The sequence below is a fragment of the Macaca nemestrina genome, chromosome 18, assembly GCF_043159975.1.
Source record: "Macaca nemestrina isolate mMacNem1 chromosome 18, mMacNem.hap1, whole genome shotgun sequence".
NCBI classification, from domain to species: Eukaryota; Metazoa; Chordata; class Mammalia; order Primates; family Cercopithecidae; genus Macaca; species Macaca nemestrina.
Genome location: NC_092142.1, coordinates 75,794,491 through 75,809,194, shown reverse-complemented (window position 1 = coordinate 75,809,194; position 14,704 = coordinate 75,794,491).

Below are 14,704 nucleotides of genomic sequence, written 5' to 3'. Positions count from 1 at the left end.
TCCACTTCTATTCATATTTCCTGAGCTGTCTCAAAAACTTTTGGGAGCTAGTAGGGGTGTCTGTTTCTGGAAATGAGATGAGGTATAATATAAGCAGCACATATTTTCTATTTTAATGCAATGTTCTCCACAGTGGAATGATGGGGGTAAAAAAGAGTGGCTGAAAGAACACAGCCTGCCTCATATAAGAAGATATTCAGGGCAAGAGGACATACTTCCTTATTATTTCCCATTCCCATGGCATGATTGACAACCAGAGACTCAGAATTAATAATAAAGAAATAACTCTTAGGTGAGAAAGCGTTGGAATCCATTACAAAGGAGACATGGTCAATTCTTCATGCAAACAGACGTATAATGTTCCCTTGCTAGCAGTTACATTTAAAGCTGGCACGAAGTGAATGAGAACATAAAATTTTGATATCAGATTACAAAAGACTATAGTGGTGACTTCACTCCCTTTTTTTTTTTTTTTTTTTTTTTTTTTTTTTTTTTTTTTTTTTTTTGAGACAACATTCCTAGGTGCTGAGATGGGAGAGAAAGACGGAGAGAGTTCGCTACCATAGGTGTTCGCATTTAGTTCGTGGTAGACTTGGCAAATTTTGCTAGATTCGTCAATTTTGTTTGTTTCACAGGACTTTCTCCAAATTTTGCAGGACCTTATGGATTACAAGCATCATGCAGATATTCCTGTGGTAAGGCAACTTGACTGTAATAGAATTCCAGAGTGGAAATATTTGTACATCTAAGTATACCAAATAGAAAGTTAAATAAATTCATCCAGTTCAACTTTTTAGCCCAGTATCTATCATCACACTTATCCAAATGCACTATATTGAAAAGTATTTTTAAAATTTTATTCTGGTATTCAGTCTATATTTATTGAGAATTTTCAACTCACAACAAACTGCATTGTCAGTTCTGAGTTAAAAAAAAAATAGTAAAGTAAGGGTATTTCTTCCAGAATGTTTCAATGTAGTAATGTATTTAAATATATCCAAACTATTGCATCTAACATGCCTTCCACTGTAAAACTGAAATGTTAAAATGTATATTTAATCTGCTTAATTTGATGAATGAACAATTATAATACCACATTGTATGATATACATCTTCTTTTGTAATTTCTTACGTAGGAAAAATGTATTGAGCTTTAAGAGTTGGTGTATGTAGATTACTATATACTGTTCAATAGACTAATGGCATTTCTCATGAAAGATACTCATTTGAACATTTCTTCTGACTGGTAGGAATTCAACTGAATAGTTCTTTTGAATAATTTATTTTAGAACATAGAAAATTCTGTTGTAGATCTTTGCTCTTTTCAGTGCAAACCTTTATTATTATTGTTAATAAAGCATGAGTTACAAATAAAATTAAGTATGTTAATTGGGAAGTTAGTACACAGACTAGAACATTTTTCATTTTCATTTTTTTCTTGGACAGGGTGCAGCTTTTACTTGGCTTGTTCACCGGTAACACAGAGCAGGTAGTTGTGTCTGACACACTGCTCAAGTGTTAGTTCAGCAAAAGCTAAACCCAGAACTTTCATGTGTGTATATTAAAAACATGATCACATTCACTTTGTAATTCCATATTGGAAATAATCTTCCCTTAGAACTCTCAAGTAATTTTTCCAGTATCTTTTCTTTTTCGTGTTTCTTTTGAGAAGCCCAGTGCCATGTTGATTTTCAGTCTTTTCAAAGACTGAAGTCATGTCCCTCTGGACATTTGGAAATATTCTTGTTTGATTGCAGGCCTGATGTGGTCTATGCCTTGTGCTGGATTTTGATGAGCCTTCTCAATTTGGAAATTCATGTCAGTTTTGCAGAAATTTGTTGGATGATTTTTTGAAAATTTCTTCCATTTAATTTTTCCATTTTTTATTTGTGGAAATATTACTTGAATTTGGATCTCCTAGATAGATTTTTAAATTTTCTTTTCTTGTCTTTGCTATTTTTTATTTCTTTGGTATTGTTATTGCTATTTTACTATCTTAATGGAAAGTTCCTTTGGTTTATCTTTCAAACTTCTTTCTGTGTTATTTCTATTATCGTATTATAATTTCCAAGAGCTATTTTGTGATTTATGTATTTTTAAAATATATTCTCCTGTTCTTGTTTCATCAATATCTCCTCCAATAGCTTTGAGGACATCAATGACATTGTTTTCTACTTTTCTTCTCCAAGCACCAATCTTTTTCTTGTTTTGGTTTTGTCTGTTATGATAGAAACTTTATCTGAATGTCCGTTGGTATTGCCTGTCTACTCGTACTTACGAGAAAGTTACTTAAAAATATTTGGAAGCTCGGTAGTGGGGATAACATGAGCATTGTTCCCTAGTGGCCCTCGTTTTATGGTGAACCAACACAGATATTTCATAAGGGATCCCCAGCTGTCTGCATCTTGACTTGGTGTATCTTCCAATGGTGTTACTAGTGCTTTCCCTGCCTTAGCTTTACATGATTCTAAAGTACAAACCAGTCTTCTGAGTTCAGTGGCTTAAAAACAACAACAATGTGTTATTTCTCACAATTATTTGAGCAGGCTGTGTGTATGTGTCCTTCTGCTGGTTTTGCACATACGTCTGTAAGATTGCCTAGGGAGGGGCTTCACTAGAATAGTTGAGCTGGACATTGTCTCTCCATTCTAACCCCAGGGATGAAACTGGTCTTCCTCACATGGTAACAGCCTCATTCCAACAGGGCCCCAATACCCCAGTATTTATTGAGCTTCTGTTTACCTTAAATGTGCTGATGTCCCATTGGCCAAGTCACATGACCATGCCCAGAGTAAATGAGAAGGTAAATGGCAATCATGAAAGTAACCATTTAGCTCAGTGATTGCACCAATTTAAACTCCCATCAGCAACTGAAGAGTGTTCTTGTTCCATAGCCTCCCTCCATCTTTTCTATTTGCCATTTGTAGTGCTTTCACCACCTTTAGTGAGTCTGGTGTGAATACACTCTTTTCTCCTTGTGATTTTTTATTTTGATGACAGTGAATGATGTCAAATGCCTCTTTACATACTCTTATTGTTTCCTATTGCTGTTCTAACAAATCACCAAAATTTAGTGTCTTAGAAGAGCAGACATTTATTATCTGATAGTTCTGTAGGTCAGAAGTCCTAAAAATTAAGGTACCAGCAGGACTGCATTCTTTCTGGAGGCTCCAGGGGAGCCTTTTCTATCTTCTAGGGGCTGTCTGCATTCATTGACTCCTGGCTGCTTCCCTTGTGTTCAAAGCCAGCAGCAGAGCATCTTCCTGTCTTCCTTTCTTTCTTTCTTCCTTTCATTCTTTCTTTCTTATCTCTGCTCCTTCTCTTCCTCTCTTTCTTCCTTTCTTTATTCCTCTTTCTTCCTTTCATTCTTTATCTCTGCTCCTCTCTTTCTTTCTTCCTCTCTTCCTTCCTTTCTTCGTCTCTTTCTTTCTTTCATTCTTTCTTTCTTATATCTGCTTCTGTCATCATATCACCTTCTCTGATTCTGACTCTCCTTCTTCTATCTCTTAAGCTTCTTTGTGATTATTGGACCCAATCAGATTATTCAGGATAATCTCCCTACCACCTTAAGACCCTTAACTTAGCCAAACCTACAAAGTCTCTTTACTAGGTAAGGTTACATACGCACAGGTAATGGGAATTAGGATCTAGTTTTCTTTGGGGAGGCAGGAGGAATTATTCAGCCTACCATGATCTTTTTTTTGGCCTATTTTGCTATCCTCTTTTATAAATAGTGTTTGCCTTTGTCCATTTAAATTAATGAAAATAAGTATAACGTATAGATTTTATTTATAAAACATTTATATATGTTAATCATGGCTTCTGTGGAAACCAGAAATTTCATGTCAATTTTGGCTATATAGTAATGTAGCCTATGATAATTTGGTAAAAGGAAAAACCCAGTGACAAAATGAATCACTTTTAAAGTCTTTGTTGAATCAAACTTTAAAACAATGGCCAGCATTTTCTCTATGGCTTCCTACTTAAAATAGCCCGAAAGGGTAGCCAGTAGAATTGCAGGTTCCTATCATTCATCCGTGCATATGCATTTCTTTTCCCCAGCAGCAATAACACAAGAACTTAAAGAATAGGAACAGAGTGACCTAGATCTGTCATGGTCTTTCTTCCAGGAGAAAAGGATTAATGATTGTTTGTTGACTGAATTAATGAATGGTTAAAAATACTGGTGTTTATTTTCTGCTTCACCACATTGATTTCTTGTGTGTCTTGCTTTAGTATTTAGCTGCCTCTTCCTCTCTTCAAAGTAAATATTCTTCTTTAATTTTTAACTATGTCTTATCAGTTCATACCTATGCTAATCTTTATCTCTCAGTTCCTATCACATCTTTCAATTGTATATAAACGTTTTTTAGGGGCTCAAATATTCATTCTTGAAACACTTTTAAGTTCCTTGAAAATAAAATTTCTCACTTTTATGCATCTTGTATTATAACTTGCATCATTAACATTTTGATATGGTTTGGATCTGTGTCCCCTCCAAATATCACATTGAATTGTAATCTTCAGTGTTGGAGGTGAAGCCTGGTTGGAGGTGACTGGGACATGGAGGCTGATTTCTCATGGATGGTTTAGCACCATCCCTCTTGGTACTGTCCTTGTGATAGTGAATGAGTTCTTGTGAGATCTAGTCATTTAAACGTGTATGGCACCCATGCCCCTGCCGTGTCTCTCTCTCTCTCTCTCTCTCTCTCTCCTGTCCCTGCTGTGGTCATGTCACATGTCTCCTCCCCTTTTGCCTTCCACCATAATTGTCAGTTTCCAGAGGCCTCCCCAGAAGTGGAACAGATACCAGCATCATGCTTCCTGTACGGCCTGCAGACCTGCAGAACCATGAGCCAATTAAACCTCTTTTTCTTTTTTTTTTTTTTTTGAGACAAAGTCTCGTTCTGTCGCCCAGGCTGGAGTGCAATGGCACAATCTCAGCTCACTGTAACCTCCGACTCCAGGACTCAAGTGATTCTCCTGCCTCAGCCTCCCAAGTAACTGAGATTACAGGCAGCACCACCACACCCAGCTAATTTTTGTATTTTTTGTAGAGATGGGGTTTCACCATGATGGCCAGGCTGGTCGTGATCTCCTGACCTCGTGATCCACATGCCTCGGCCTCCCAAAGTGCTGGGATTACAGGCGTGAGGCACGGTGCCCAACCTTCTCTTTATATAAATTACTCAGTCTCAGGTATTTCTTTATAGCAATGCAAGAATGAATTAACACATATTTCTTGGCCTTTTCTTAGGAATTTAGCATTTGTTGCATTTGTGTACCTATCTGTCTGTCTATCTATCTATGTATCTATCTATCTATCATGTATTCATTCTTCCATCTTTCTCTCCTTTTAGGTGTGATGTTTTGTATTAGTATTCAAATTTCAAATTAATTTTATAATTAAAAAAAGTCACCAAATTCATTACAGAGTCATGCATTTGCGATAATTTATTGGAAATATTGTATGGCAATTTTAGTGATGAACTGATTAAAAGGAAAATGGCTTGGTGTTATACTCTCTTGACATACACTCTCCTATAGAAGGGCATCAACTAGTCTGGGCAGAATGCCCTAATTGTTGCTAGTTTATAATTTGCATTAATGTATAAAAATCCTCTAATGATCATATTTGTATCAAGCTGCTTGGGATTTGCGGAAAACTATGAGACAGACAGAGAAGGAAGCAATGACAGATGGGTAGAGAGTCTCAGTTATTGGAAAGGAACATCTTTTCTCATGAATGTCATTTTCTATTTAATTTCATGTTGTCATTCAAAGACCCTAATGCATCAGTTGAAAGAAAAGCCTTGTAGGAAATGACATTGGGGAGAGAGCCAACACTCGACACAACCCGAGGCTGCAAATGCTGGTCTGTTTGGCAGCTGCAAGGAGAGCAACTGTTTGGCAACAAATTACTTGGTAGAAAGCCCCTAGAATCAGCAAAGGATTAAAAATAGAAAGAGGGGATGGGTTTCTGTGGCTTTGGAAAGAGAATTCAGCTCCTCTGGCTATAGGGATAAATCTGCAATGCCAGAACATTTCTTAGAGTTTATATGCTGCAGTGTTAGATGACAACCAGGCATGGCCCCAGTAAAAGACGTAGTTAATTCTCTTCTAAATCACTCTGCCAGTCACGCTCCATGACCTTGCATATTACTTAATTAAACTATATCGGAATTGGCTCATAGCATTATAATGCTATTCTTCCCTCACAGGACACATTTCAAGGCTATTTAACTATAAGATGTGGGACTGATCATCTTGACTTGACTTTTCCATAAAGCAGGATCCTCAGTCCAGGGTTGATCTTTTAAAAAAAAAAATTGGTTGGCTTCCTATATTCTTGGCGTATATTTGTATTTATTTTTCAGAATATTCTTTCCTGTGACTAGAAATGCATTTCTCTATTAAGCCAAGAGCATTATTTTCTTTACCTTGTTCTTCTGAGAGTGCAATTGGTAATTGCCAATGAATCATGGATCTATGCTTCTAAAAATTTAATTTGCTGATGAATCACCTGGGATCTTGTTAAAAGACAGATTATGATTCAGTAAGTATGGTGTGAGTCTCTGTCATTGTTTTCAGTGTTTTAAAAATGCAAACTAGTGTCACCAACCCCTCAATTTCCCACCCTTTGTCTCCATGTGGTGGTCTCCCAGGATCCACATATCCTAATTTAGGGGACTGAGACTATGGTGGTGATTCCTCTCGCATTTTGGTTTCCTTGCATCTGGTAACCAATTGGGTTAGATTATTTGGTTGAGGTGGAGAACATGCTAGATAATTGAACCAAATTCAAAGCATACTGTCAACAAACTGAAGGTGATTCATAGCAGCCCTGACATATGACTCAGCAGCAGCCGTTTTACGTCTTCCTCTTCCTGTCATCAGAATCAGTGCCTGTTTCTCTTATCTCTGTCCCCCCATGGTTGCTGCACCAGAAAACAGGACTTGTGCACTTATTTCCAGTTTGAATTTCCTGTGGACTAAACTGTATTGTTAAATGAGACAAAATTTGGTAATATCATTATTTTATAGTCCACATAAGGTGATTAATAGTACTTTCTTATAGTGTTTATGTTATAAATTTATAAGCCAAAACTGTCTCTTTCCTGATCACCCAAGGCTTGATAATCACATGCAGAATTTCAAGAAATTTACTACATAGGTACAATTAACACTATTTTTTTTTCCTGGGAAATAATTGAATTTTACGTGTTGTTAACGTTTTGTAGAGGTATACTAATTCAATAGTCAACATGCTATAATATAGTATGAAAATTCAAATCCTGAATAACGTAGGTTTCTATAACTGTTTTCCCTTAAAAATTGTATCAAAATTGGTAAAACGGGCTATTTATTCCTGATCCAGATAACCTGGTTTGTTGGGACAGTTGCTCTTTTCCCACTGACTACGTAGTTTGGGAGTCAAAATATGGATGTTTCTTTGCTCCTTGTCTAAGATATTAGATATTAGGAGTTTATCACTCAGCAATGCCACTTTAGATATTTTCAACTGAAAGGTAATTACATAGGGAATTTTATGTTAAAAATTGTTGGAACGACTGTGAAAGCCATCAGAGACTGAAGCTTGTTTTCAGGCTTGTCGCTACGGTTCTGGTCCAGAGAGTCAGGAAGGTTTTGGTGCTGCCCAGATAGGGAAACCACAGGAAGTCCCTGCTGATGGTCACTGACGTGAATCAGGATAACCACCTGTAGAGGGCAAAACCACTTATCTGCCACAGTTAGCCTTTACTCATCAGAGCCAAAGGAAGAATTATATGGCACCTGTCATCCGCATTTTCAAAAACTCTTGGGACTGAATCTCATTGGCGAAAACAAATTGAATCCACAACCTTGGAGGCAAGGAAATCTGAGAAATGTACACTTGGGTGACACTAGGGAGAGCCAAATTATGGAGTCAAATAAACACAGCTGTCAAAACAACATCCATTACACAGAGAATGAGTGGTTTACTAGTTGCGGGGCTTAAGGTGGTAGGATATTTTGTGTGATGTTCCGTGGATTCTGTGGAAATTGAACCAAGGCTATCAGCTCTATGAGCACCATTTTCTGAGCATCCAAGCTAATCTTCACGGAAATAACTAAACCTTTTAGTTTTCCCGGTATCAGTAAATGTATTTATAAATTATAGTCTCTAGAAGTTAAGGGAAACTCTTGCTTCTCATGGTGACCTGCACAGCGCAGAACAATTTTCAAGAGTTCCAGGTTCAAGTGCTTTTCTTCCCGATGTGACAAGGTCTGCTGGTAAATGGTATTCACTCAGCTTTACAGGCTCAGAGGAAATGCTGCAAGTAAATCTGTCCTCCAGGCCAGAAGCACTGTTCCTATATGGTGCCTGGCTTATCTGGTGGCCAGGCTTCTGAGAGATTATGCCTCATGTTAGTATTTACCAGTTTTCTCCTCATCAGATCATAGGTTTCTATTTTTCTCGTGGACTTGCTAAAACATAACTAATAATCACAACCACCAGTAACTAACATGAGAGACAATATAATTTCTTAGTCAAAAGCCTATCTAGGCCGGGTCCTGTGACTCCCACCTGTAATCCCAACACTTTGGGAGACAAAGGTGGGTGGATCACTTGAGCTCAGAAGCTGTGCAACATGGCAAATCCCCGTCTCTATTAAAAAAAAAAATACAAAAATTAGCTGGGTGTGGTGGTGTCCGCCTGGGTAGGAGGATTGCTTGAGTTTGGAAGGCAGACATTGCACTGAGCCAAGATCACACCTCTGCATTCCGGCACTTGTCTCAGAAAAACAAAGCAAAACAAAAGGCTATCTAATACAATGGGGATAGTAAACATCTCAGCAGAGATAGGTTATAGTTTATGTTGACTTGATATTATTATTGTCTATCACCTGACATTTTTCCTTCCTTCCTCTCTCCCTCTTGCCCTCTTCTCCCTCTTCCTTCCTATTTTTTCTCATTTCCTGCATATTCAACAACGGGTCAAATACATGACCCCATTTCCTCACCCAGTCCAACTGCTATCAGGAAAAGGAGTTTTAGAGGTTGGTGCCTGCCTACTGGTAGCAAGTGTGGAGGTTTATAATTCCCAAACACAATGATCCTTTGTGCTTTTTTTGTTTATATCATTTCAATCTTTTCTGTTGTCCTGGAGGCTTTAATTACCCTATAAAACTTTTCTCTATTGTTTGCAGTGAACAGGCAGTCAAATATTGACTATATTTCAGGCAGTAGGGAATTCTGGGAGTACCTGTGGTCTTTTGCCACTGTGACATCCTATGAGGGCTCTTGAAGTAGAGAAGTAAGAATGTATACCTTTCATGGGTACAAGATTCTATGTTTTTATATATTGTTGAGATTTCTTCCCCCAGTGTATTTTTTATCTTAAGAGCCAGGGGCATTATTCTTGTTAAGAAGATAGGGCGGAGGTGACATCCTGGGCATATTAAATGGCAAATGCTAGGTTTTCTTTCTATATTATCTATATGCACATGGGTTCCAAGTGTTTCTGCAGACCTTGTGAGAAATACAGCTTGTTGGGTATTTTGCTTTATTTCCGCACCTGAAGTAAGTTCTTGTTAACCATCAATACTTGAAATACTGCTTTCATTTAAAAAGGAACCGAAATCTACTGTTGTAACTCTTTTCATTGAAAGAACCATCAGAGATTCTAGTGTGCATGGGCACATGAAAGCATCTCATTGAAAGGCTTGGCTCAGTGAGGAGCAAGAATTTGTTATATTTGCCTCCTCATTTCCTCCTTACAAAATTTATGAATAGCTTATGAATGGACACCATGGGCAACAGATGTACATTACAGAGATGACTTTTAAAAACTGTAATTATCATCTTTTGGCTTCTGGCCAAAGACACAGTGCCTCAGAACTGCTTAAAGGTACATGCTAATTTTCCATTGCTGAACTCCACATGGTTTTGGTTTTTGTGCACTTTTCTAAGTGTATTCGTGCAACTCAAAGAGGAGAGAGAGAAAGGAAGAAGAGGAGGAAGAGGCAGAGGGGCAGAAGGAAGAAGGGAAAGTGAAGGGAATGAGAGATGAAAGGGAAGGAAGGAAGGAAAGTCTTGCATTCAGGATACCAAAAAAATAATCATTCAGTAAACAGTGAGCTTGCTACAGAGACCGTGAAGTAATTCTTGTATTACTCATGCTCTCAGACCCCATCCTAAGGATGAACTCAATAATCTCTTCAGGGTGACTTGGAAGAAGTTAAAAAATCAAAACAGGGTTGAAAATGTACCTTCATCCCAGATTCCAAAAAAGGAATTGGAAAAGAACTCTGTTATCAAAAATTCAGGTATATGAATTTGAGAAATAGAATTCAATCACAGTAAGACTTTGGACTGTATAGCATCTCTTGCAATGAATTGCCTTTATTTACCCATGATCTCATTAAATTCTCAAAATGATACTGTAAAAGAGGAAGATGTAGCAGAGACTGAGATTCCCATTGTAGCAGGAAGAATTCTAAGACGACCCACAGTGATTCAAGCTCTGTCATAATCTGTCCTCTCAGTTCCGAGGGGGATCTATAGATATGATGGGATATCACTTCATGATTAGGTTATGTCATTTGGTACAGTTGACTTTAAGAAAGATTGTCCTCCATGTGCCTGACCTACTCCTGTGAAACCTTGAAAGACATTGGGCTTTTCCTGGTGAGAGTCAAAGCAAGGGAGGGATTCAACACAAAGGAGATTTGCCCTTGCTGGTTTGAAGCTAGAGGGGGAACAGGACAAAGAATGAGGCAGCTTCTAGAAGCTGAGGGTGGGACTGGCCAGCCAGCAAGCTTTTCAGTTTAATTTGCACCGCTCATATTTTCTCCATAAGAGTTAGAAAACAGTTCTTATAAAGAGCCTGGTAGTAAATATTTTAGGCATTGCAGCCACTTATGGTGGCCAGCCGGACTTCCTTTCTTCTCTCCTTCTCCCTTTCGCTTTCCCTCCCTTTCTTCTCTCTCTACTCCACCTTGTAGCAATGCTTTAAAATGTAAAAATAAAATAAAATAATTATTTGTTCAAGTATTAAACCAAAACGAGTTATATCTGGTTTGCCAGCTCCGGGTTGAAAAATTAACAGAACAATACATCACAGTGTTTGCTGATTTCTACCATTTACTGATCTGAAGCTACCAACACGAAATTTCTTCACTGACACAAAGAGATGCACAGTAGTAGCCATTATATGGTGTTTCTGTACACTCATGATAGAAGTAAATAATAACCGTACAAAGATAGCAATAAGATGTATAATTAGGAAGGGTTGAGTTTTGAGTACCTGTTGCCCTCATTTTTAATAATTGTAAATTTAATTTTTAATAAAGGCTGTGTTTATAGCCCACACAATTCCTGCAAATTGAACAACTGGTCCTCGAGCTGGTATAAGCCAGCTTTAACACAATGCTAGGCATGCCCATAAAAGATAGAAGTACAAGATTCACTCCACTTTTTTCCTTTCTGTCAGCTGGAATGTGGATCCAGCAGATGTGACAATGGGTCACCTACCCCAGACAGACAAGGCTATGTCACTGGCAGAACAATGAGTTCCTAACACTAGAGCTTCCATATCAGACATGGGTTTCTTATGCTCCTGTTTCAGGAATAGAGGAAATAAATTTTTGCCTTATTCTGCTACTCTTATTTTGGGTTTCTGTTGCAGCAATTGGTCCTATAGCAATACAGTAGATATTAGTATTAATACAGCAGATACAAGAATTCCTTTGTTTCAGTGAGGAAACTGATGACTACAGCAGTAAAATTCCTTTCCCAGCATCACATGGTTGAAAGTCTCTTACTTAGCATTATAAGCTTGATTTTGTTGTTGTTGTTGTTGTTGTTGTTGTGACGGAGTCTAGCTCTGTCGCCCAGGCTGGAGTGCAGTGGCGTAATCTCGGTTTACTGCAACCACTGCCTCCTGGGTTCAAGCAATTCTCTGCCTCAGCCTCCCCAGTAGCTGGGATCACAGGCACCCGCCACCACGCCCGGCCGATTTTTGTATTTTTAGTAGAGACAGGGTTTTACCGTCTTGGCCAGGCTGGTCTTGAACTCCTGACCTCAGGTAATCCGCCTGCCCTGGCCTCCCAAAGTGCTGGGATTACAGGTGTGAGCCACCGCGCCAGGCTCTTACTTAGCATTGTAAGCCACAATTCTTAATTCCAGGTCCTTTGTTTACATATAAATGTAAAACATTTTGTATTGTGAATGTATATCATTTACAATGAATGATGTCATTTGGGGAAGGCAACCCCCAAGGGGCAAGAGAAAAAGAGGTCCTATCTGGTCAGGGAAGACGACAGGTTGCAGGAGTATCCTTTCATATTTGAAACTTTATTGAACACAAGCAATGAACTCATTGCTGTGCTACATGCCATGGGGATTATAGAAACACAGACAGAAAATTAATCTAATATCCAAATGTTTGCCTATTCCATAAGCATTAGCTTTTCCTCATATTAGCATGCTTCAGGATCACTTTTGATCGTTACCATCTTACAAGACCATGTGTGCCCTAAGGACCCGACTCATTCATAACCCAAAGATTGACACACAGAAATGTCTTATAATCATTTCTGAATCAAAATTTTCTAGGTTCTTATAACACAAATACATGCTAATTAAAATAATGTTATCAGTATTTTCTCATGCAATTAGTATTTCTTATTCAACCTAGCATTTCTTTTCCCAGTGAAGTGGTAACAGCTAAAAACATTGTGGCATCTCATTTAGTATGGATTTTCCTTGAATTAATGCTTTTTCCTTGTTGTGTGTAGGAATGGAATATATTTATACATCAAACACAATATTGATCTTTTCCCTCAAAATAACTACTTTCAGACATAAAAATATGTTTTATGTTTTCTCTGTATTTTGTGTTAGTCTGGTCAGCCTAACTAAAATCTTCAATCTCAGGGGGTAGATTAATCTAATTTTCACTGTTTCTCTCTATTCACACCAGCTGAAGACAAATGGTTTAGGGGTTAACGTTATTAAATATTATGATTTTATTTATTTACTCTGTTGGGAGGGCAGGTGGCTATTTATTCCAATAACATAAATTCTGGAATATACAGCTTTCTATTTCTACTTCTGCAGGAATTTAATTTTTTCAAGATGCTTTATTTTGTTGACTTTCATTTATCTCTATTTTCCCATGTTAAACTTGCATAGGTCACATTTCTCCTGGCCTCACTCTGTCTTGGGCTACTGACTTCTTATTCATGGAAAGTCTCAGCTTTTACAGCAACCTCCAGACTATGGCCACAGACACACTGTCTAATAGCAACACCAGCTACTTTGTCCTCCCCGCAGAGGGCTGGCTTCTGGAAAGCACTCTTTTTTTTTTAATCACTGGATGGGAGACACAGAAGCTCCAACAGGAAGTTTTCACCTGATAGACTCACTGAGACTGTGACTCTTCCCACCATTTCTGGTCAGCATGAAGTGCCATACTACAGGAGTGCCCTATGGCTTCACCAGTGGGTACCCTGAAAGGCTCCAGTGACCCATGGTGGAAACGGGGAGGGACTCACTCACTCCTAGTGGGGCAAATTTGACCAATGAAAGACAGGAGATGAGAGACAGCTGGAGAATACATTGCTCTCTCTGTGCTCTGACACGTTGAACTGAGGTAGGGAGTTGCTGTACAGACAGCACAGAGATGCCGTGTGGCTACTGACCAGTTGCTTCTCAGTTATGCACCACTTTGTCTTTGCTTCCTACTACTCCTTGCTGCTCTTATTTTTCCTCCCAGTCTTTTTCCCTGAGATTGCATCTCCCCTCAAAAAATTAACACTCATTTTTTTTTAAATTAAGAAACTTTAAGCCTTATTCTGCGTATTTTAAATCATCTGGGCAGAGACAACAGAGAATTATTGGGAAACAATTTCTAAGTTTTCCTTGTGAATGTGGCACAAAGTGAAAATAAGAATCTCTATGTGATTACATTTCAGTTCATAGCATATTGGTATTTATGAGTTGGAATTCACATGGAAGAATAGAAATAAAAATACAGTCATGTGTCACTTAGAAATAGGGGTATGTCCTGAGAAATGTGTCATTAAGTAATGTTGTCATTGTGTGAACATCACAGAGTGTACTTACGCAAATGTAGAGGATAGCCTACTACAAACCTAGAGTATATGGTACAGCCCTCTACTCCTACACTACAAACCTGCAGAGCATGTGGCTGTACTGACTACTGTAGGCAATTGTAAGGCATGGTGTACTGTAATACAAGGGTATTTGAGGGTACATCAAAATACAGTGTCATAAGCTTATGAGATCCCCATCATATATGCAGTCCATTGTTGACTGATATGTTATTATATGATACATGACTGTAGAAGCCAGCAGAATAGGAGATTAGAGGAATCCAGTTGCCACTGAACACATATTTACAAAGTTGGATTATGAGTACAGAGAACATATGTTGAAAAACGGGATGAAATATCATAAAATCTAAGTTACGGAGAAGAATCAGCCATGGAAAACAGCAATAGCAGAATCTACGTTTCTGCTTTTGGCAGTCATACTGAAATCTCCTTTATGAGCTTCAGTCAACTAGAAATCATTGGTTCTTATTACCAGTGAAGACTACCCAAATGAAAACAAGCAAAGGATAGTTCGAGTGTGCTCTAAGGGAGTCAGCCACCATCATTTGCAACTGGCAGAGATTCAAAAGCAGGCAGAGGAG